The sequence below is a fragment of the Hyla sarda genome, unplaced genomic scaffold, assembly GCF_029499605.1.
Source record: "Hyla sarda isolate aHylSar1 unplaced genomic scaffold, aHylSar1.hap1 scaffold_1654, whole genome shotgun sequence".
Lineage (NCBI taxonomy): Eukaryota > Metazoa > Chordata > Amphibia > Anura > Hylidae > Hyla > Hyla sarda.
In genome coordinates, this window is record NW_026608293.1 from 37,311 (window position 1) to 60,698 (window position 23,388).

A 23,388-nucleotide genomic window follows, 5' to 3' on the forward strand; every position below is an offset into this window, starting at 1 on the left:
ATTGCACTCCCACGGGGCCTTTTTAAATGCAATCCATAACCCGGATTTGCCAGGAACCCTTCTTACTCCTCCTACTTGCATGTGACACTGGGCTTAGGATCTGCATAGGAAACACACACACAAGCACACACCTACCTTTGTTGCCTGCAGATGCCTCCTTGGCTGTCCCCAAACGGTATCAAACCAACACCCACGGGAAGCTGTAAGCATAGAGGACATGCCTGCACCCCATTGGACTTACCTGTGTGGGTTAAATCCGGGTTATTTGACAACCTATGGCGGTGATGGTTCTGCTCAGGCAGAGCAGTGCTGATGCTCCTCATAAAGCTGTCGCTGCTGTGAAGGTTCTAGGTGACATCACAAATCCCTATGGTTACATACACAACAAAGCTGGGTTGTTGTTGTTTACACTCTGCAAGGCCTGTGGAAGTGAGTGACATCATAGCACTGTAGTTCTGAGGGTTCAAGATGGATGCAACAATCTCCTGTTGCTTCTATGAAGGCCGTAATAGACGACATCACCAAACAGCTCCATAGTCACATACACAGCAAAGGAGAGATGTTGTTTACACCTAGTGATGTCAGTGGTATTGAGTGACATCACAGCACAGTGCTAAGGCTCCTGGGCCTGGACACAGCAGCGGCTGCAATATCTCAACGGAGAATACGTTTATATCTATGTGTGTGTGTGCGCATATATATATATATATATATATATATATATATATTTCTCCGCCGAAATCACTTTTAAACCCATTTCCACCTTTTTTTCCCTTCTCTTCCTCTTACTTTTTTTTCACGTTTTTTTACGTTTTTCTCCTTTTCGCCTCTTTTCTGGGCGTATTATTCTTCTTTTTCTTCTTTTTTTTTCGTCTAATGCATACCCCATCAGTGCAGCAATGCTTATTCAATACCGCCAGCAGATGGAGACACTGGGGGATAATTTTCTAAGGATTTATACTGATTTTTCCTGTCTGAATTTGTCGCACAGAAAGTTGCAGGCCAAATATGTGTGACATTTCTGCGACTTTAGCTTCTAGAGCATTTTTACAACATTATACATAGGTGCTGAATACATAAAAAGCGACTGTTCAGCGACAGACAAGTCGCATCGGCTGAAAGTAGGCCAGAATGTCAGTCCATGTTGGAGCAGGTTTAGATACAGTCTAAAGCATAGATCTCAAAGTCTGTGCACAGAATTTAGCAAGGGCCTCGCACCTTCTGATGCATCAGGTAGGTGCACAATAGCATAGCCTAACCCTCTGTACTTTGGTCTATATTGATGCGGGACATAGACAGCCAGCTGATGACCAATCCATTAGTGCAATGGATGGCTGGAAGCATTTGTCTTTGCCTTTGCAATACCACAGAAGCAATGCATGGTCAATGTACAGCAATGACACACCTGTGTGAACAGCCAGGAGACCCCCCCCCCCATGTTATGTTACATAGTTACATAGTTAGTACGGTCGAAAAAAGACATATGTCCATCAAGTTCAACCAGGGAATTAAGGGGTAGGGGTGTGGCGCGATATTGGGGAAGGGATGAGATTTTATATTTCTTCATAAGCATTAATCTTATTTTGTCAATTAGGAACATTCAGCACCCACCCGCTATCAAGGCAGCTGCCTATCATGTCATGCCCTACCTGCACAGGTGTGCTGGCTACTCAAATGATCCAATTAAGGAGGCCATTTAGTCAGCAGCAGCAGAAGTCCTGTGCCTGGACGCTCCAACAGGGGCCAGACACAAGCAGAAGCAGCAGAAGCAGCAGCAGCACCACCTTTTGTTTTTTGGCTGCAGCAGCAGCAAGGCCCACAGGGCTGGCTAGCTGGCTAGCCAGCAAGCAGGTAGCAATGAAAGTAGGAATCTTTCTTTTTAACCCTGTAAGGGGGTGGTGCACTGTACCCGAAGATACTGCCATATCGGGTCAATGCATAGGGCGACGGAAGCAAGCTTCGAAATCGGCCCCCGTTCTCAAAAATCCATTTAATATATGGTCCCCAGATAGGGGACGTATCAGATATTAAACTGATAAGAACAGATACTACACTTGATCTTAGCCAAAAGGCCGAGAAGCGATAACCGTGAAAGGGGCGGGCCCAACAAGGTCCCCTTCATGGGCACTATCACTGCTTGCTGTCAGGGAGGCTGCCAGACAATTTTCCATGCACACTCTGGGCTGGGGGGCAGTCAACCACCAGTACACACAGCAGAACCTAAACCCATTCCATTATTGCTAAGCAGCAAGACAGGGGCCCATTGCACTCCCACGGGGCCTTTTTAAATGCAATCCATAACCCGGATTTGCCAGGAACCCTTCTTACTCCTCCTACTTGCATGTGACACTGGGCTTAGGATCTGCATAGGAAACACACACACAAGCACACACCTACCTTTGTTGCCTGCAGATGCCTCCTTGGCTGTCCCCAAACGGTATCAAACCAACACCCACGGGAAGCTGTAAGCATAGAGGACATGCCTGCACCCCATTGGACTTACCTGTGTGGGTTAAATCCGGGTTATTTGACAACCTATGGCGGTGATGGTTCTGCTCAGGCAGAGCAGTGCTGATGCTCCTCATAAAGCTGTCGCTGCTGTGAAGGTTCTAGGTGACATCACAAATCCCTATGGTTACATACACAACAAAGCTGGGTTGTTGTTGTTTACACTCTGCAAGGCCTGTGGAAGTGAGTGACATCATAGCACTGTAGTTCTGAGGGTTCAAGATGGATGCAACAATCTCCTGTTGCTTCTATGAAGGCCGTAATAGACGACATCACCAAACAGCTCCATAGTCACATACACAGCAAAGGAGAGATGTTGTTTACACCTAGTGATGTCAGTGGTATTGAGTGACATCACAGCACAGTGCTAAGGCTCCTGGGCCTGGACACAGCAGCGGCTGCAATATCTCAACGGAGAATACGTTTATATCTATGTGTGTGTGTGCGCATATATATATATATATATATATATATATATATATATATATTTCTCCGCCGAAATCACTTTTAAACCCATTTCCACCTTTTTTTCCCTTCTCTTCCTCTTACTTTTTTTTCACGTTTTTTTACGTTTTTCTCCTTTTCGCCTCTTTTCTGGGCGTATTATTCTTCTTTTTCTTCTTTTTTTTCGTCTAATGCATACCCCATCAGTGCAGCAATGCTTATTCAATACCGCCAGCAGATGGAGACACTGGGGGATAATTTTCTAAGGATTTATACTGATTTTTCCTGTCTGAATTTGTCGCACAGAAAGTTGCAGGCCAAATATGTGTGACATTTCTGCGACTTTAGCTTCTAGAGCATTTTTACAACATTATACATAGGTGCTGAATACATAAAAAGCGACTGTTCAGCGACAGACAAGTCGCATCGGCTGAAAGTAGGCCAGAATGTCAGTCCATGTTGGAGCAGGTTTAGATACAGTCTAAAGCATAGATCTCAAAGTCTGTGCACAGAATTTAGCAAGGGCCTCGCACCTTCTGATGCATCAGGTAGGTGCACAATAGCATAGCCTAACCCTCTGTACTTTGGTCTATATTGATGCGGGACATAGACAGCCAGCTGATGACCAATCCATTAGTGCAATGGATGGCTGGAAGCATTTGTCTTTGCCTTTGCAATACCACAGAAGCAATGCATGGTCAATGTACAGCAATGACACACCTGTGTGAACAGCCAGGAGACCCCCCCCCCCCCATGTTATGTTACATAGTTACATAGTTAGTACGGTCGAAAAAAGACATATGTCCATCAAGTTCAACCAGGGAATTAAGGGGTAGGGGTGTGGCGCGATATTGGGGAAGGGATGAGATTTTATATTTCTTCATAAGCATTAATCTTATTTTGTCAATTAGGAACATTCAGCACCCACCCGCTATCAAGGCAGCTGCCTATCATGTCATGCCCTACCTGCACAGGTGTGCTGGCTACTCAAATGATCCAATTAAGGAGGCCATTTAGTCAGCAGCAGCAGAAGTCCTGTGCCTGGACGCTCCAACAGGGGCCAGACACAAGCAGAAGCAGAAGCAGCAGAAGCAGCAGCAGCACCACCTTTTGTTTTTTGGCTGCAGCAGCAGCAAGGCCCACAGGGCTGGCTAGCTGGCTAGCCAGCAAGCAGGTAGCAATGAAAGTAGGAATCTTTCTTTTTAACCCTGTAAGGGGGTGGTGCACTGTACCCGAAGATACTGCCATATCGGGTCAATGCATAGGGCGACGGAAGCAAGCTTCGAAATCGGCCCCCGTTCTCAAAAATCCATTTAATATATGGTCCCCAGATAGGGGACGTATCAGATATTAAACTGATAAGAACAGATACTACACTTGATCTTAGCCAAAAGGCCGAGAAGCGATAACCGTGAAAGGGGCGGGCCCAACAAGGTCCCCTTCATGGGCACTATCACTGCTTGCTGTCAGGGAGGCTGCCAGACAATTTTCCATGCACACTCTGGGCTGGGGGGCAGTCAACCACCAGTACACACAGCAGAACCTAAACCCATACCATTATTGCTAAGCAGCAAGACAGGGGCCCATTGCACTCCCACGGGGCCTTTTTAAATGCAATCCATAACCCGGATTTGCCAGGAACCCTTCTTACTCCTCCTACTTGCATGTGACACTGGGCTTAGGATCTGCATAGGAAACACACACACAAGCACACACCTACCTTTGTTGCCTGCAGATGCCTCCTTGGCTGTCCCCAAACGGTATCAAACCAACACCCACGGGAAGCTGTAAGCATAGAGGACATGCCTGCACCCCATTGGACTTACCTGTGTGGGTTAAATCCGGGTTATTTGACAACCTATGGCGGTGATGGTTCTGCTCAGGCAGAGCAGTGCTGATGCTCCTCATAAAGCTGTCGCTGCTGTGAAGGTTCTAGGTGACATCACAAATCCCTATGGTTACATACACAACAAAGCTGGGTTGTTGTTGTTTACACTCTGCAAGGCCTGTGGAAGTGAGTGACATCATAGCACTGTAGTTCTGAGGGTTCAAGATGGATGCAACAATCTCCTGTTGCTTCTATGAAGGCCGTAATAGACGACATCACCAAACAGCTCCATAGTCACATACACAGCAAAGGAGAGATGTTGTTTACACCTAGTGATGTCAGTGGTATTGAGTGACATCACAGCACAGTGCTAAGGCTCCTGGGCCTGGACACAGCAGCGGCTGCAATATCTCAACGGAGAATACGTTTATATCTATGTGTGTGTGTGCGCATATATATATATATATATATATATATATATATATATATATATTTCTCCGCCGAAATCACTTTTAAACCCATTTCCACCTTTTTTTCCCTTCTCTTCCTCTTACTTTTTTTTCACGTTTTTTTACGTTTTTCTCCTTTTCGCCTCTTTTCTGGGCGTATTATTCTTCTTTTTCTTCTTTTTTTTCGTCTAATGCATACCCCATCAGTGCAGCAATGCTTATTCAATACCGCCAGCAGATGGAGACACTGGGGGATAATTTTCTAAGGATTTATACTGATTTTTCCTGTCTGAATTTGTCGCACAGAAAGTTGCAGGCCAAATATGTGTGACATTTCTGCGACTTTAGCTTCTAGAGCATTTTTACAACATTATACATAGGTGCTGAATACATAAAAAGCGACTGTTCAGCGACAGACAAGTCGCATCGGCTGAAAGTAGGCCAGAATGTCAGTCCATGTTGGAGCAGGTTTAGATACAGTCTAAAGCATAGATCTCAAAGTCTGTGCACAGAATTTAGCAAGGGCCTCGCACCTTCTGATGCATCAGGTAGGTGCACAATAGCATAGCCTAACCCTCTGTACTTTGGTCTATATTGATGCGGGACATAGACAGCCAGCTGATGACCAATCCATTAGTGCAATGGATGGCTGGAAGCATTTGTCTTTGCCTTTGCAATACCACAGAAGCAATGCATGGTCAATGTACAGCAATGACACACCTGTGTGAACAGCCAGGAGACCCCCCCCCCCATGTTATGTTACATAGTTACATAGTTAGTACGGTCGAAAAAAGACATATGTCCATCAAGTTCAACCAGGGAATTAAGGGGTAGGGGTGTGGCGCGATATTGGGGAAGGGATGAGATTTTATATTTCTTCATAAGCATTAATCTTATTTTGTCAATTAGGAACATTCAGCACCCACCCGCTATCAAGGCAGCTGCCTATCATGTCATGCCCTACCTGCACAGGTGTGCTGGCTACTCAAATGATCCAATTAAGGAGGCCATTTAGTCAGCAGCAGCAGAAGTCCTGTGCCTGACGCTCCAACAGGGGCCAGACACAAGCAGAAGCAGAAGCAGCAGAAGCAGCAGCAGCACCACCTTTTGTTTTTTGGCTGCAGCAGCAGCAAGGCCCACAGGGCTGGCTAGCTGGCTAGCCAGCAAGCAGGTAGCAATGAAAGTAGGAATCTTTCTTTTTAACCCTGTAAGGGGGTGGTGCACTGTACCCGAAGATACTGCCATATCGGGTCAATGCATAGGGCGACGGAAGCAAGCTTCGAAATCGGCCCCCGTTCTCAAAAATCCATTTAATATATGGTCCCCAGATAGGGGACGTATCAGATATTAAACTGATAAGAACAGATACTACACTTGATCTTAGCCAAAAGGCCGAGAAGCGATAACCGTGAAAGGGGCGGGCCCAACAAGGTCCCCTTCATGGGCACTATCACTGCTTGCTGTCAGGGAGGCTGCCAGACAATTTTCCATGCACACTCTGGGCTGGGGGGCAGTCAACCACCAGTACACACAGCAGAACCTAAACCCATACCATTATTGCTAAGCAGCAAGACAGGGGCCCATTGCACTCCCACGGGGCCTTTTTAATGCAATCCATAACCCGGATTTGCCAGGAACCCTTCTTACTCCTCCTACTTGCATGTGACACTGGGCTTAGGATCTGCATAGGAAACACACACACAAGCACACACCTACCTTTGTTGCCTGCAGATGCCTCCTTGGCTGTCCCCAAACGGTATCAAACCAACACCCACGGGAAGCTGTAAGCATAGAGGACATGCCTGCACCCCATTGGACTTACCTGTGTGGGTTAAATCCGGGTTATTTGACAACCTATGGCGGTGATGGTTCTGCTCAGGCAGAGCAGTGCTGATGCTCCTCATAAAGCTGTCGCTGCTGTGAAGGTTCTAGGTGACATCACAAATCCCTATGGTTACATACACAACAAAGCTGGGTTGTTGTTGTTTACACTCTGCAAGGCCTGTGGAAGTGAGTGACATCATAGCACTGTAGTTCTGAGGGTTCTAGATGGATGCAACAATCTCCTGTTGCTTCTATGAAGGCCGTAATAGACGACATCACCAAACAGCTCCATAGTCACATACACAGCAAAGGAGAGATGTTGTTTACACCTAGTGATGTCAGTGGTATTGAGTGACATCACAGCACAGTGCTAAGGCTCCTGGGCCTGGACACAGCAGCGGCTGCAATATCTCAACGGAGAATACGTTTATATCTATGTGTGTGTGTGCGCATATATATATATATATATATATATATATATATATATATATATATATATATTTCTCCGCCGAAATCACTTTTAAACCCATTTCCACCTTTTTTTCCCTTCTCTTCCTCTTACTTTTTTTCACGTTTTTTTACGTTTTTCTCCTTTTCGCCTCTTTTCTGGGCGTATTATTCTTCTTTTTCTTCTTTTTTTTCGTCTAATGCATACCCCATCAGTGCAGCAATGCTTATTCAATACCGCCAGCAGATGGAGACACTGGGGGATAATTTTCTAAGGATTTATACTGATTTTTCCTGTCTGAATTTGTCGCACAGAAAGTTGCAGGCCAAATATGTGTGACATTTCTGCGACTTTAGCTTCTAGAGCATTTTTACAACATTATACATAGGTGCTGAATACATAAAAAGCGACTGTTCAGCGACAGACAAGTCGCATCGGCTGAAAGTAGGCCAGAATGTCAGTCCATGTTGGAGCAGGTTTAGATACAGTCTAAAGCATAGATCTCAAAGTCTGTGCACAGAATTTAGCAAGGGCCTCGCACCTTCTGATGCATCAGGTAGGTGCACAATAGCATAGCCTAACCCTCTGTACTTTGGTCTATATTGATGCGGGACATAGACAGCCAGCTGATGACCAATCCATTAGTGCAATGGATGGCTGGAAGCATTTGTCTTTGCCTTTGCAATACCACAGAAGCAATGCATGGTCAATGTACAGCAATGACACACCTGTGTGAACAGCCAGGAGACCCCCCCCCCCCATGTTATGTTACATAGTTACATAGTTAGTACGGTCGAAAAAAGACATATGTCCATCAAGTTCAACCAGGGAATTAAGGGGTAGGGGTGTGGCGCGATATTGGGGAAGGGATGAGATTTTATATTTCTTCATAAGCATTAATCTTATTTTGTCAATTAGGAACATTCAGCACCCACCCGCTATCAAGGCAGCTGCCTATCATGTCATGCCCTACCTGCACAGGTGTGCTGGCTACTCAAATGATCCAATTAAGGAGGCCATTTAGTCAGCAGCAGCAGAAGTCCTGTGCCTGGACGCTCCAACAGGGGCCAGACACAAGCAGAAGCAGAAGCAGCAGAAGCAGCAGCAGCACCACCTTTTGTTTTTTGGCTGCAGCAGCAGCAAGGCCCACAGGGCTGGCTAGCCAGCAAGCAGGTAGCAATGAAAGTAGGAATCTTTCTTTTTAACCCTGTAAGGGGGTGGTGCACTGTACCCGAAGATACTGCCATATCGGGTCAATGCATAGGGCGACGGAAGCAAGCTTCGAAATCGGCCCCCGTTCTCAAAAATCCATTTAATATATGGTCCCCAGATAGGGGACGTATCAGATATTAAACTGATAAGAACAGATACTACACTTGATCTTAGCCAAAAGGCCGAGAAGCGATAACCGTGAAAGGGGCGGGCCCAACAAGGTCCCCTTCATGGGCACTATCACTGCTTGCTGTCAGGGAGGCTGCCAGACAATTTTCCATGCACACTCTGGGCTGGGGGGCAGTCAACCACCAGTACACACAGCAGAACCTAAACCCATACCATTATTGCTAAGCAGCAAGACAGGGGCCCATTGCACTCCCACGGGGCCTTTTTAAATGCAATCCATAACCCGGATTTGCCAGGAACCCTTCTTACTCCTCCTACTTGCATGTGACACTGGGCTTAGGATCTGCATAGGAAACACACACACAAGCACACACCTACCTTTGTTGCCTGCAGATGCCTCCTTGGCTGTCCCCAAACGGTATCAAACCAACACCCACGGGAAGCTGTAAGCATAGAGGACATGCCTGCACCCCATTGGACTTACCTGTGTGGGTTAAATCCGGGTTATTTGACAACCTATGGCGGTGATGGTTCTGCTCAGGCAGAGCAGTGCTGATGCTCCTCATAAAGCTGTCGCTGCTGTGAAGGTTCTAGGTGACATCACAAATCCCTATGGTTACATACACAACAAAGCTGGGTTGTTGTTGTTTACACTCTGCAAGGCCTGTGGAAGTGAGTGACATCATAGCACTGTAGTTCTGAGGGTTCAAGATGGATGCAACAATCTCCTGTTGCTTCTATGAAGGCCGTAATAGACGACATCACCAAACAGCTCCATAGTCACATACACAGCAAAGGAGAGATGTTGTTTACACCTAGTGATGTCAGTGGTATTGAGTGACATCACAGCACAGTGCTAAGGCTCCTGGGCCTGGACACAGCAGCGGCTGCAATATCTCAACGGAGAATACGTTTATATCTATGTGTGTGTGTGCGCATATATATATATATATATATATATATATATATATATATATATTTCTCCGCCGAAATCACTTTTAAACCCATTTCCACCTTTTTTTCCCTTCTCTTCCTCTTACTTTTTTTCACGTTTTTTTACGTTTTTCTCCTTTTCGCCTCTTTTCTGGGCGTATTATTCTTCTTTTTCTTCTTTTTTTTCGTCTAATGCATACCCCATCAGTGCAGCAATGCTTATTCAATACCGCCAGCAGATGGAGACACTGGGGGATAATTTTCTAAGGATTTATACTGATTTTTCCTGTCTGAATTTGTCGCACAGAAAGTTGCAGGCCAAATATGTGTGACATTTCTGCGACTTTAGCTTCTAGAGCATTTTTACAACATTATACATAGGTGCTGAATACATAAAAAGCGACTGTTCAGCGACAGACAAGTCGCATCGGCTGAAAGTAGGCCAGAATGTCAGTCCATGTTGGAGCAGGTTTAGATACAGTCTAAAGCATAGATCTCAAAGTCTGTGCACAGAATTTAGCAAGGGCCTCGCACCTTCTGATGCATCAGGTAGGTGCACAATAGCATAGCCTAACCCTCTGTACTTTGGTCTATATTGATGCGGGACATAGACAGCCAGCTGATGACCAATCCATTAGTGCAATGGATGGCTGGAAGCATTTGTCTTTGCCTTTGCAATACCACAGAAGCAATGCATGGTCAATGTACAGCAATGACACACCTGTGTGAACAGCCAGGAGACCCCCCCCCCCATGTTATGTTACATAGTTACATAGTTAGTACGGTCGAAAAAAGACATATGTCCATCAAGTTCAACCAGGGAATTAAGGGGTAGGGGTGTGGCGCGATATTGGGGAAGGGATGAGATTTTATATTTCTTCATAAGCATTAATCTTATTTTGTCAATTAGGAACATTCAGCACCCACCCGCTATCAAGGCAGCTGCCTATCATGTCATGCCCTACCTGCACAGGTGTGCTGGCTACTCAAATGATCCAATTAAGGAGGCCATTTAGTCAGCAGCAGCAGAAGTCCTGTGCCTGGACGCTCCAACAGGGGCCAGACACAAGCAGAAGCAGAAGCAGCAGAAGCAGCAGCAGCACCACCTTTTGTTTTTTGGCTGCAGCAGCAGCAAGGCCCACAGGGCTGGCTAGCTGGCTAGCCAGCAAGCAGGTAGCAATGAAAGTAGGAATCTTTCTTTTTAACCCTGTAAGGGGGTGGTGCACTGTACCCGAAGATACTGCCATATCGGGTCAATGCATAGGGCGACGGAAGCAAGCTTCGAAATCGGCCCCCGTTCTCAAAAATCCATTTAATATATGGTCCCCAGATAGGGGACGTATCAGATATTAAACTGATAAGAACAGATACTACACTTGATCTTAGCCAAAAGGCCGAGAAGCGATAACCGTGAAAGGGGCGGGCCCAACAAGGTCCCCTTCATGGGAACCATCACTGCTTGCTGTCAGGGAGGCTGCCAGACAATTTTCCATGCACACTCTGGGCTGGGGGGCAGTCAACCACCAGTACACACAGCAGAACCTAAACCCATACCATTATTGCTAAGCAGCAAGACAGGGGCCCATTGCACTCCCACGGGGCCTTTTTAAATGCAATCCATAACCCGGATTTGCCAGGAACCCTTCTTACTCCTCCTACTTGCATGTGACACTGGGCTTAGGATCTGCATAGGAAACACACACACAAGCACACACCTACCTTTGTTGCCTGCAGATGCCTCCTTGGCTGTCCCCAAACGGTATCAAACCAACACCCACGGGAAGCTGTAAGCATAGAGGACATGCCTGCACCCCATTGGACTTACCTGTGTGGGTTAAATCCGGGTTATTTGACAACCTATGGCGGTGATGGTTCTGCTCAGGCAGAGCAGTGCTGATGCTCCTCATAAAGCTGTCGCTGCTGTGAAGGTTCTAGGTGACATCACAAATCCCTATGGTTACATACACAACAAAGCTGGGTTGTTGTTGTTTACACTCTGCAAGGCCTGTGGAAGTGAGTGACATCATAGCACTGTAGTTCTGAGGGTTCAAGATGGATGCAACAATCTCCTGTTGCTTCTATGAAGGCCGTAATAGACGACATCACCAAACAGCTCCATAGTCACATACACAGCAAAGGAGAGATGTTGTTTACACCTAGTGATGTCAGTGGTATTGAGTGACATCACAGCACAGTGCTAAGGCTCCTGGGCCTGGACACAGCAGCGGCTGCAATATCTCAACGGAGAATACGTTTATATCTATGTGTGTGTGTGCGCATATATATATATATATATATATATATATATATATATATATATTTCTCCGCCGAAATCACTTTTAAACCCATTTCCACCTTTTTTTCCCTTCTCTTCCTCTTACTTTTTTTTCACGTTTTTTTACGTTTTTCTCCTTTTCGCCTCTTTTCTGGGCGTATTATTCTTCTTTTTCTTCTTTTTTTTCGTCTAATGCATACCCCATCAGTGCAGCAATGCTTATTCAATACCGCCAGCAGATGGAGACACTGGGGGATAATTTTCTAAGGATTTATACTGATTTTTCCTGTCTGAATTTGTCGCACAGAAAGTTGCAGGCCAAATATGTGTGACATTTCTGCGACTTTAGCTTCTAGAGCATTTTTACAACATTATACATAGGTGCTGAATACATAAAAAGCGACTGTTCAGCGACAGACAAGTCGCATCGGCTGAAAGTAGGCCAGAATGTCAGTCCATGTTGGAGCAGGTTTAGATACAGTCTAAAGCATAGATCTCAAAGTCTGTGCACAGAATTTAGCAAGGGCCTCGCACCTTCTGATGCATCAGGTAGGTGCACAATAGCATAGCCTAACCCTCTGTACTTTGGTCTATATTGATGCGGGACATAGACAGCCAGCTGATGACCAATCCATTAGTGCAATGGATGGCTGGAAGCATTTGTCTTTGCCTTTGCAATACCACAGAAGCAATGCATGGTCAATGTACAGCAATGACACACCTGTGTGAACAGCCAGGAGACCCCCCCCCCCCATGTTATGTTACATAGTTACATAGTTAGTACGGTCGAAAAAAGACATATGTCCATCAAGTTCAACCAGGGAATTAAGGGGTAGGGGTGTGGCGCGATATTGGGGAAGGGATGAGATTTTATATTTCTTCATAAGCATTAATCTTATTTTGTCAATTAGGAACATTCAGCACCCACCCGCTATCAAGGCAGCTGCCTATCATGTCATGCCCTACCTGCACAGGTGTGCTGGCTACTCAAATGATCCAATTAAGGAGGCCATTTAGTCAGCAGCAGCAGAAGTCCTGTGCCTGGACGCTCCAACAGGGGCCAGACACAAGCAGAAGCAGAAGCAGCAGAAGCAGCAGCAGCACCACCTTTTGTTTTTTGGCTGCAGCAGCAGCAAGGCCCACAGGGCTGGCTAGCTGGCTAGCCAGCAAGCAGGTAGCAATGAAAGTAGGAATCTTTCTTTTTAACCCTGTAAGGGGGTGGTGCACTGTACCCGAAGATACTGCCATATCGGGTCAATGCATAGGGCGACGGAAGCAAGCTTCGAAATCGGCCCCCGTTCTCAAAAATCCATTTAATATATGGTCCCCAGATAGGGGACGTATCAGATATTAAACTGATAAGAACAGATTTTTTTTTTTTTTTTTTTTTATCTAAAGCCGAGGAACGTGCTTTCGATTCACCCAAAGTGCAAGAAAAAGTGCAAACGTGTTACACTAAAAAAACGTGCACAAAGGATGCGGTCTATCGCAAGCCCTTCTCCGATAGGAGAGAGGCCCCCCAACAAACCTTACCCTTCGCCTCCGGACCAAAAGGTACCTGCGAGGTTCCAGGTTCGATGTCCCTTTTCGCCGAAGCTACTAGGGGACCACAAATGCTCCCGGCATCCCCCTTGGCGTTAGCCAAGGTATCTGCCCGCAGAGCCGATTACGGTAGGTACCCTGCCAAAGCAGGAGTACCCGGGGTGTTTGCAGGGAGGTGCGGAACCTAATGGCCACACACACCTCCCCTAGACCGCCAGGAGGGACACCCAGAAGGGCTACCGCATCCTGACCAATCCTGTGAACACACAACACGCAAAAAGTGACACAGTGAGACAAAAAAGAAATAAATAAGTGAATGTGTGCAGATATACTGCCCGGACATCCGGCCGGATCTATAAAAATTTCTCTGATCCTAGCCAGAAGGCCGGGAATCAAGAGGTGAGTGCCACAAGGTGAAGAGATTATGGTGCCCGTGCTTCAACTCAGTGAGTCTATTCTCCCAGTGAGTTTCGGCACCTCGGGGTCACCACTCCCCGAGGCACAAAAGTACCTCGGCTCTAGACCCTCTCAGCCTCATGGCGAGACCCGGAGGGAACAGGTCACATCGGGGCAGCCGTCGAGCTGATTCCTCAGAACCAGCCCCGGAAAGCCCTGGTACACCTGCATCCTCCATGCAGCACCCATCCCCACCAGCATGAAAACTGATAAGAACAGATACTACACTTGATCTTAGCCAAAAGGCCGAGAAGCGATAACCGTGAAAGGGGCGGGCCCAACAAGGTCCCCTTCATGGGAACCATCACTGCTTGCTGTCAGGGAGGCTGCCAGACAATTTTCCATGCACACTCTGGGCTGGGGGGCAGTCAACCACCAGTACACACAGCAGAACCTAAACCCATACCATTATTGCTAAGCAGCAAGACAGGGGCCCATTGCACTCCCACGGGGCCTTTTTAAATGCAATCCATAACCCGGATTTGCCAGGAACCCTTCTTACTCCTCCTACTTGCATGTGACACTGGGCTTAGGATCTGCATAGGAAACACACACACAAGCACACACCTACCTTTGTTGCCTGCAGATGCCTCCTTGGCTGTCCCCAAACGGTATCAAACCAACACCCACGGGAAGCTGTAAGCATAGAGGACATGCCTGCACCCCATTGGACTTACCTGTGTGGGTTAAATCCGGGTTATTTGACAACCTATGGCGGTGATGGTTCTGCTCAGGCAGAGCAGTGCTGATGCTCCTCATAAAGCTGTCGCTGCTGTGAAGGTTCTAGGTGACATCACAAATCCCTATGGTTACATACACAACAAAGCTGGGTTGTTGTTGTTTACACTCTGCAAGGCCTGTGGAAGTGAGTGACATCATAGCACTGTAGTTCTGAGGGTTCAAGATGGATGCAACAATCTCCTGTTGCTTCTATGAAGGCCGTAATAGACGACATCACCAAACAGCTCCATAGTCACATACACAGCAAAGGAGAGATGTTGTTTACACCTAGTGATGTCAGTGGTATTGAGTGACATCACAGCACAGTGCTAAGGCTCCTGGGCCTGGACACAGCAGCGGCTGCAATATCTCAACGGAGAATACGTTTATATCTATGTGTGTGTGTGCGCATATATATATATATATATATATATATATATATATATATATATTTCTCCGCCGAAATCACTTTTAAACCCATTTCCACCTTTTTTTCCCTTCTCTTCCTCTTACTTTTTTTTCACGTTTTTTTACGTTTTTCTCCTTTTCGCCTCTTTTCTGGGCGTATTATTCTTCTTTTTCTTCTTTTTTTTCGTCTAATGCATACCCCATCAGTGCAGCAATGCTTATTCAATACCGCCAGCAGATGGAGACACTGGGGGATAATTTTCTAAGGATTTATACTGATTTTTCCTGTCTGAATTTGTCGCACAGAAAGTTGCAGGCCAAATATGTGTGACATTTCTGCGACTTTAGCTTCTAGAGCATTTTTACAACATTATACATAGGTGCTGAATACATAAAAAGCGACTGTTCAGCGACAGACAAGTCGCATCGGCTGAAAGTAGGCCAGAATGTCAGTCCATGTTGGAGCAGGTTTAGATACAGTCTAAAGCATAGATCTCAAAGTCTGTGCACAGAATTTAGCAAGGGCCTCGCACCTTCTGATGCATCAGGTAGGTGCACAATAGCATAGCCTAACCCTCTGTACTTTGGTCTATATTGATGCGGGACATAGACAGCCAGCTGATGACCAATCCATTAGTGCAATGGATGGCTGGAAGCATTTGTCTTTGCCTTTGCAATACCACAGAAGCAATGCATGGTCAATGTACAGCAATGACACACCTGTGTGAACAGCCAGGAGACCCCCCCCCCCCATGTTATGTTACATAGTTACATAGTTAGTACGGTCGAAAAAAGACATATGTCCATCAAGTTCAACCAGGGAATTAAGGGGTAGGGGTGTGGCGCGATATTGGGGAAGGGATGAGATTTTATATTTCTTCATAAGCATTAATCTTATTTTGTCAATTAGGAACATTCAGCACCCACCCGCTATCAAGGCAGCTGCCTATCATGTCATGCCCTACCTGCACAGGTGTGCTGGCTACTCAAATGATCCAATTAAGGAGGCCATTTAGTCAGCAGCAGCAGAAGTCCTGTGCCTGGACGCTCCAACAGGGGCCAGACACAAGCAGAAGCAGAAGCAGCAGAAGCAGCAGCAGCACCACCTTTTGTTTTTTGGCTGCAGCAGCAGCAAGGCCCACAGGGCTGGCTAGCTGGCTAGCCAGCAAGCAGGTAGCAATGAAAGTAGGAATCTTTCTTTTTAACCCTGTAAGGGGGTGGTGCACTGTACCCGAAGATACTGCCATATCGGGTCAATGCATAGGGCGACGGAAGCAAGCTTCGAAATCGGCCCCCGTTCTCAAAAATCCATTTAATATATGGTCCCCAGATAGGGGACGTATCAGATATTAAACTGATAAGAACAGATTTTTTTTTTTTCTAAAGCCGAGGAACGTGCTTTCGATTCACCCAAAGTGCAAGAAAAAGTGCAAACGTGTTACACTAAAAAAACGTGCACAAAGGATGCGGTCTATCGCAAGCCCTTCTCCGATAGGAGAGAGGCCCCCCAACAAACCTTACCCTTCACCTCCGGACCAAAAGGTACCTGCGAGGTTCCAGGTTCGATGTCCCTTTTCGCCGAAGCTACTAGGGGACCACAAATGCTCCCGGCATCCCCCTTGGCGTTGGCCAAGGTATCTGCCCGCAGAGCCGATTACGGTAGGTACCCTGCCAAAGCAGGAGTACCCGGGGTGTTTGCAGGGAGGTGCGGAACCTAATGGCCACACACACCTCCCCTAGACCGCCAGGAGGGACACCCAGAAGGGCTACCGCATCCTGACAAATCCTGTGAACACACAACACGCAAAAAGTGACACAGTGAGACAAAAAAGAAATAAATAAGTGAATGTGTGCAGATATACTGCCCGGACATCCGGCCGGATCTATAAAAAATTCTCTGATCCTAGCCAGAAGGCCGGGAATCAAGAGGTGAGTGCCACAAGGTGAAGAGATTATGGTGCCCGTGCTTCAACTCAGTGAGCCTATTCTCCCAGTGAGTTTCGGCACCTCGGGGTCACCACTCCCCGAGGCACAAAAGTACCTCGGCTCTAGACCCTCTCAGCCTCATGGCGAGACCCGGAGGGAACAGGTCACATCGGGGCAGCCGTCGAGCTGATTCCTCAGAACCAGCCCCGGAAAGCCCTGGTACACCTGCATCCTCCATGCAGCACCCATCCCCACCAGCATGAAAACTGATAAGAACAGATACTACACTTGATCTTAGCCAAAAGGCCGAGAAGCGATAACCGTGAAAGGGGCGGGCCCAACAAGGTCCCCTTCATGGGCACTATCACTGCTTGCTGTCAGGGAGGCTGCCAGACAATTTTCCATGCACACTCTGGGCTGGGGGGCAGTCAACCACCAGTACACACAGCAGAACCTAAACCCATACCATTATTGCTAAGCAGCAAGACAGGGGCCCATTGCACTCCCACGGGGCCTTTTTAAATGCAATCCATAACCCGGATTTGCCAGGAACCCTTCTTACTCCTCCTACTTGCATGTGACACTGGGCTTAGGATCTGCATAGGAAACACACACACAAGCACACACCTACCTTTGTTGCCTGCAGATGCCTCCTTGGCTGTCCCCAAACGGTATCAAACCAACACCCACGGGAAGCTGTAAGCATAGAGGACATGCCTGCACCCCATTGGACTTACCTGTGTGGGTTAAATCCGGGTTATTTGACAACCTATGGCGGTGATGGTTCTGCTCAGGCAGAGCAGTGCTGATGCTCCTCATAAAGCTGTCGCTGCTGTGAAGGTTCTAGGTGACATCACAAATCCCTATGGTTACATACACAACAAAGCTGGGTTGTTGTTGTTTACACTCTGCAAGGCCTGTGGAAGTGAGTGACATCATAGCACTGTAGTTCTGAGGGTTCAAGATGGATGCAACAATCTCCTGTTGCTTCTATGAAGGCCGTAATAGACGACATCACCAAACAGCTCCATAGTCACATACACAGCAAAGGAGAGATGTTGTTTACACCTAGTGATGTCAGTGGTATTGAGTGACATCACAGCACAGTGCTAAGGCTCCTGGGCCTGGACACAGCAGCGGCTGCAATATCTCAACGGAGAATACGTTTATATCTATGTGTGTGTGTGCGCATATATATATATATATATATATATATATATATATATATATATTTCTCCGCCGAAATCACTTTTAAACCCATTTCCACCTTTTTTTCCCTTCTCTTCCTCTTACTTTTTTTCACGTTTTTTTACGTTTTTCTCCTTTTCGCCTCTTTTCTGGGCGTATTATTCTTCTTTTTCTTCTTTTTTTTCGTCTAATGCATACCCCATCAGTGCAGCAATGCTTATTCAATACCGCCAGCAGATGGAGACACTGGGGGATAATTTTCTAAGGATTTATACTGATTTTTCCTGTCTGAATTTGTCGCACAGAAAGTTGCAGGCCAAATATGTGTGACATTTCTGCGACTTTAGCTTCTAGAGCATTTTTACAACATTATACATAGGTGCTGAATACATAAAAAGCGACTGTTCAGCGACAGACAAGTCGCATCGGCTGAAAGTAGGCCAGAATGTCAGTCCATGTTGGAGCAGGTTTAGATACAGTCTAAAGCATAGATCTCAAAGTCTGTGCACAGAATTTAGCAAGGGCCTCGCACCTTCTGATGCATCAGGTAGGTGCACAATAGCATAGCCTAACCCTCTGTACTTTGGTCTATATTGATGCGGGACATAGACAGCCAGCTGATGACCAATCCATTAGTGCAATGGATGGCTGGAAGCATTTGTCTTTGCCTTTGCAATACCACAGAAGCAATGCATGGTCAATGTACAGCAATGACACACCTGTGTGAACAGCCAGGAGACCCCCCCCCCCATGTTATGTTACATAGTTACATAGTTAGTACGGTCGAAAAAAGACATATGTCCATCAAGTTCAACCAGGGAATTAAGGGGTAGGGGTGTGGCGCGATATTGGGGAAGGGATGAGATTTTATATTTCTTCATAAGCATTAATCTTATTTTGTCAATTAGGAACATTCAGCACCCACCCGCTATCAAGGCAGCTGCCTATCATGTCATGCCCTACCTGCACAGGTGTGCTGGCTACTCAAATGATCCAATTAAGGAGGCCATTTAGTCAGCAGCAGCAGAAGTCCTGTGCCTGGACGCTCCAACAGGGGCCAGACACAAGCAGAAGCAGAAGCAGCAGAAGCAGCAGCAGCACCACCTTTTGTTTTTTGGCTGCAGCAGCAGCAAGGCCCACAGGGCTGGCTAGCTGGCTAGCCAGCAAGCAGGTAGCAATGAAAGTAGGAATCTTTCTTTTTAACCCTGTAAGGGGGTGGTGCACTGTACCCGAAGATACTGCCATATCGGGTCAATGCATAGGGCGACGGAAGCAAGCTTCGAAATCGGCCCCCGTTCTCAAAAATCCATTTAATATATGGTCCCCAGATAGGGGACGTATCAGATATTAAACTGATAAGAACAGATACTACACTTGATCTTAGCCAAAAGGCCGAGAAGCGATAACCGTGAAAGGGGCGGGCCCAACAAGGTCCCCTTCATGGGCACTATCACTGCTTGCTGTCAGGGAGGCTGCCAGACAATTTTCCATGCACACTCTGGGCTGGGGGGCAGTCAACCACCAGTACACACAGCAGAACCTAAACCCATACCATTATTGCTAAGCAGCAAGACAGGGGCCCATTGCACTCCCACGGGGCCTTTTTAAATGCAATCCATAACCCGGATTTGCCAGGAACCCTTCTTACTCCTCCTACTTGCATGTGACACTGGGCTTAGGATCTGCATAGGAAACACACACACAAGCACACACCTACCTTTGTTGCCTGCAGATGCCTCCTTGGCTGTCCCCAAACGGTATCAAACCAACACCCACGGGAAGCTGTAAGCATAGAGGACATGCCTGCACCCCATTGGACTTACCTGTGTGGGTTAAATCCGGGTTATTTGACAACCTATGGCGGTGATGGTTCTGCTCAGGCAGAGCAGTGCTGATGCTCCTCATAAAGCTGTCGCTGCTGTGAAGGTTCTAGGTGACATCACAAATCCCTATGGTTACATACACAACAAAGCTGGGTTGTTGTTGTTTACACTCTGCAAGGCCTGTGGAAGTGAGTGACATCATAGCACTGTAGTTCTGAGGGTTCAAGATGGATGCAACAATCTCCTGTTGCTTCTATGAAGGCCGTAATAGACGACATCACCAAACAGCTCCATAGTCACATACACAGCAAAGGAGAGATGTTGTTTACACCTAGTGATGTCAGTGGTATTGAGTGACATCACAGCACAGTGCTAAGGCTCCTGGGCCTGGACACAGCAGCGGCTGCAATATCTCAACGGAGAATACGTTTATATCTATGTGTGTGTGTGCGCATATATATATATATATATATATATATATATATATATATTTCTCCGCCGAAATCACTTTTAAACCCATTTCCACCTTTTTTTCCCTTCTCTTCCTCTTACTTTTTTTCACGTTTTTTTACGTTTTTCTCCTTTTCGCCTCTTTTCTGGGCGTATTATTCTTCTTTTTCTTCTTTTTTTTCGTCTAATGCATACCCCATCAGTGCAGCAATGCTTATTCAATACCGCCAGCAGATGGAGACACTGGGGGATAATTTTCTAAGGATTTATACTGATTTTTCCTGTCTGAATTTGTCGCACAGAAAGTTGCAGGCCAAATATGTGTGACATTTCTGCGACTTTAGCTTCTAGAGCATTTTTACAACATTATACATAGGTGCTGAATACATAAAAAGCGACTGTTCAGCGACAGACAAGTCGCATCGGCTGAAAGTAGGCCAGAATGTCAGTCCATGTTGGAGCAGGTTTAGATACAGTCTAAAGCATAGATCTCAAAGTCTGTGCACAGAATTTAGCAAGGGCCTCGCACCTTCTGATGCATCAGGTAGGTGCACAATAGCATAGCCTAACCCTCTGTACTTTGGTCTATATTGATGCGGGACATAGACAGCCAGCTGATGACCAATCCATTAGTGCAATGGATGGCTGGAAGCATTTGTCTTTGCCTTTGCAATACCACAGAAGCAATGCATGGTCAATGTACAGCAATGACACACCTGTGTGAACAGCCAGGAGACCCCCCCCCCCATGTTATGTTACATAGTTACATAGTTAGTACGGTCGAAAAAAGACATATGTCCATCAAGTTCAACCAGGGAATTAAGGGGTAGGGGTGTGGCGCGATATTGGGGAAGGGATGAGATTTTATATTTCTTCATAAGCATTAATCTTATTTTGTCAATTAGGAACATTCAGCACCCACCCGCTATCAAGGCAGCTGCCTATCATGTCATGCCCTACCTGCACAGGTGTGCTGGCTACTCAAATGATCCAATTAAGGAGGCCATTTAGTCAGCAGCAGCAGAAGTCCTGTGCCTGGACGCTCCAACAGGGGCCAGACACAAGCAGAAGCAGAAGCAGCAGAAGCAGCAGCAGCACCACCTTTTGTTTTTTGGCTGCAGCAGCAGCAAGGCCCACAGGGCTGGCTAGCTGGCTAGCCAGCAAGCAGGTAGCAATGAAAGTAGGAATCTTTCTTTTTAACCCTGTAAGGGGGTGGTGCACTGTACCCGAAGATACTGCCATATCGGGTCAATGCATAGGGCGACGGAAGCAAGCTTCGAAATCGGCCCCCGTTCTCAAAAATCCATTTAATATATGGTCCCCAGATAGGGGACGTATCAGATATTAAACTGATAAGAACAGATACTACACTTGATCTTAGCCAAAAGGCCGAGAAGCGATAACCGTGAAAGGGGCGGGCCCAACAAGGTCCCCTTCATGGGAACCATCACTGCTTGCTGTCAGGGAGGCTGCCAGACAATTTTCCATGCACACTCTGGGCTGGGGGGCAGTCAACCACCAGTACACACAGCAGAACCTAAACCCATACCATTATTGCTAAGCAGCAAGACAGGGGCCCATTGCACTCCCACGGGGCCTTTTTAAATGCAATCCATAACCCGGATTTGCCAGGAACCCTTCTTACTCCTCCTACTTGCATGTGACACTGGGCTTAGGATCTGCATAGGAAACACACACACAAGCACACACCTACCTTTGTTGCCTGCAGATGCCTCCTTGGCTGTCCCCAAACGGTATCAAACCAACACCCACGGGAAGCTGTAAGCATAGAGGACATGCCTGCACCCCATTGGACTTACCTGTGTGGGTTAAATCCGGGTTATTTGACAACCTATGGCGGTGATGGTTCTGCTCAGGCAGAGCAGTGCTGATGCTCCTCATAAAGCTGTCGCTGCTGTGAAGGTTCTAGGTGACATCACAAATCCCTATGGTTACATACACAACAAAGCTGGGTTGTTGTTGTTTACACTCTGCAAGGCCTGTGGAAGTGAGTGACATCATAGCACTGTAGTTCTGAGGGTTCAAGATGGATGCAACAATCTCCTGTTGCTTCTATGAAGGCCGTAATAGACGACATCACCAAACAGCTCCATAGTCACATACACAGCAAAGGAGAGATGTTGTTTACACCTAGTGATGTCAGTGGTATTGAGTGACATCACAGCACAGTGCTAAGGCTCCTGGGCCTGGACACAGCAGCGGCTGCAATATCTCAACGGAGAATACGTTTATATCTATGTGTGTGTGTGCGCATATATATATATATATATATATATATATATATATATATATATATATATATTTCTCCGCCGAAATCACTTTTAAACCCATTTCCACCTTTTTTTCCCTTCTCTTCCTCTTACTTTTTTTTCACGTTTTTTTACGTTTTTCTCCTTTTCGCCTCTTTTCTGGGCGTATTATTCTTCTTTTTCTTCTTTTTTTTCGTCTAATGCATACCCCATCAGTGCAGCAATGCTTATTCAATACCGCCAGCAGATGGAGACACTGGGGGATAATTTTCTAAGGATTTATACAGATTTTTCCTGTCTGAATTTGTCGCACAGAAAGTTGCAGGCCAAATATGTGTGACATTTCTGCGACTTTAGCTTCTAGAGCATTTTTACAACATTATACATAGGTGCTGAATACATAAAAAGCGACTGTTCAGCGACAGACAAGTCGCATCGGCTGAAAGTAGGCCAGAATGTCAGTCCATGTTGGAGCAGGTTTAGATACAGTCTAAAGCATAGATCTCAAAGTCTGTGCACAGAATTTAGCAAGGGCCTCGCACCTTCTGATGCATC

General features: G+C 46.5%; 8 non-coding genes and 3 pseudogenes across 8 annotated transcripts; all 11 read right to left on the reverse strand.

Annotated features, from left to right (window-relative positions):
* Positions 1-1,893: 1,893 nt before the first annotated feature.
* LOC130311678 (U2 spliceosomal RNA) lies at positions 1,894-2,084 on the reverse strand. Its single transcript, XR_008859995.1, has one exon. It is a non-coding gene; the product is annotated as a U2 spliceosomal RNA (small nuclear RNA).
* A 2,084-nt stretch (positions 2,085-4,168) lies between these two features.
* Positions 4,169-4,359, reverse strand: LOC130311679 (U2 spliceosomal RNA). The gene has a single exon (XR_008859997.1). It is a non-coding gene; the product is annotated as a U2 spliceosomal RNA (small nuclear RNA).
* A 2,083-nt stretch (positions 4,360-6,442) lies between these two features.
* On the reverse strand, positions 6,443-6,633 carry LOC130311680 (U2 spliceosomal RNA). Its single transcript, XR_008859998.1, has one exon. It is a non-coding gene; the product is annotated as a U2 spliceosomal RNA (small nuclear RNA).
* A 2,083-nt stretch (positions 6,634-8,716) lies between these two features.
* Positions 8,717-8,907, reverse strand: LOC130311681 (U2 spliceosomal RNA). The gene has a single exon (XR_008859999.1). It is a non-coding gene; the product is annotated as a U2 spliceosomal RNA (small nuclear RNA).
* Positions 8,908-10,990: 2,083 nt separating this feature from the next.
* LOC130311682 (U2 spliceosomal RNA) lies at positions 10,991-11,181 on the reverse strand. Its single transcript, XR_008860000.1, has one exon. It is a non-coding gene; the product is annotated as a U2 spliceosomal RNA (small nuclear RNA).
* A 2,085-nt stretch (positions 11,182-13,266) lies between these two features.
* LOC130311696 (U2 spliceosomal RNA) lies at positions 13,267-13,453 on the reverse strand. Its single transcript, XR_008860010.1, has one exon. It is a non-coding gene; the product is annotated as a U2 spliceosomal RNA (small nuclear RNA).
* Positions 13,454-14,146: 693 nt separating this feature from the next.
* On the reverse strand, positions 14,147-14,306 carry LOC130311700 (U2 spliceosomal RNA; annotated as a pseudogene).
* A 2,085-nt stretch (positions 14,307-16,391) lies between these two features.
* Positions 16,392-16,605, reverse strand: LOC130311693 (U2 spliceosomal RNA; annotated as a pseudogene).
* A 655-nt stretch (positions 16,606-17,260) lies between these two features.
* LOC130311701 (U2 spliceosomal RNA) lies at positions 17,261-17,420 on the reverse strand (annotated as a pseudogene).
* A 2,083-nt stretch (positions 17,421-19,503) lies between these two features.
* On the reverse strand, positions 19,504-19,694 carry LOC130311683 (U2 spliceosomal RNA). The gene has a single exon (XR_008860001.1). It is a non-coding gene; the product is annotated as a U2 spliceosomal RNA (small nuclear RNA).
* Positions 19,695-21,773: 2,079 nt separating this feature from the next.
* LOC130311685 (U2 spliceosomal RNA) lies at positions 21,774-21,964 on the reverse strand. Its single transcript, XR_008860002.1, has one exon. It is a non-coding gene; the product is annotated as a U2 spliceosomal RNA (small nuclear RNA).
* Between the last annotated feature and the right edge of the window lie 1,424 nt (positions 21,965-23,388).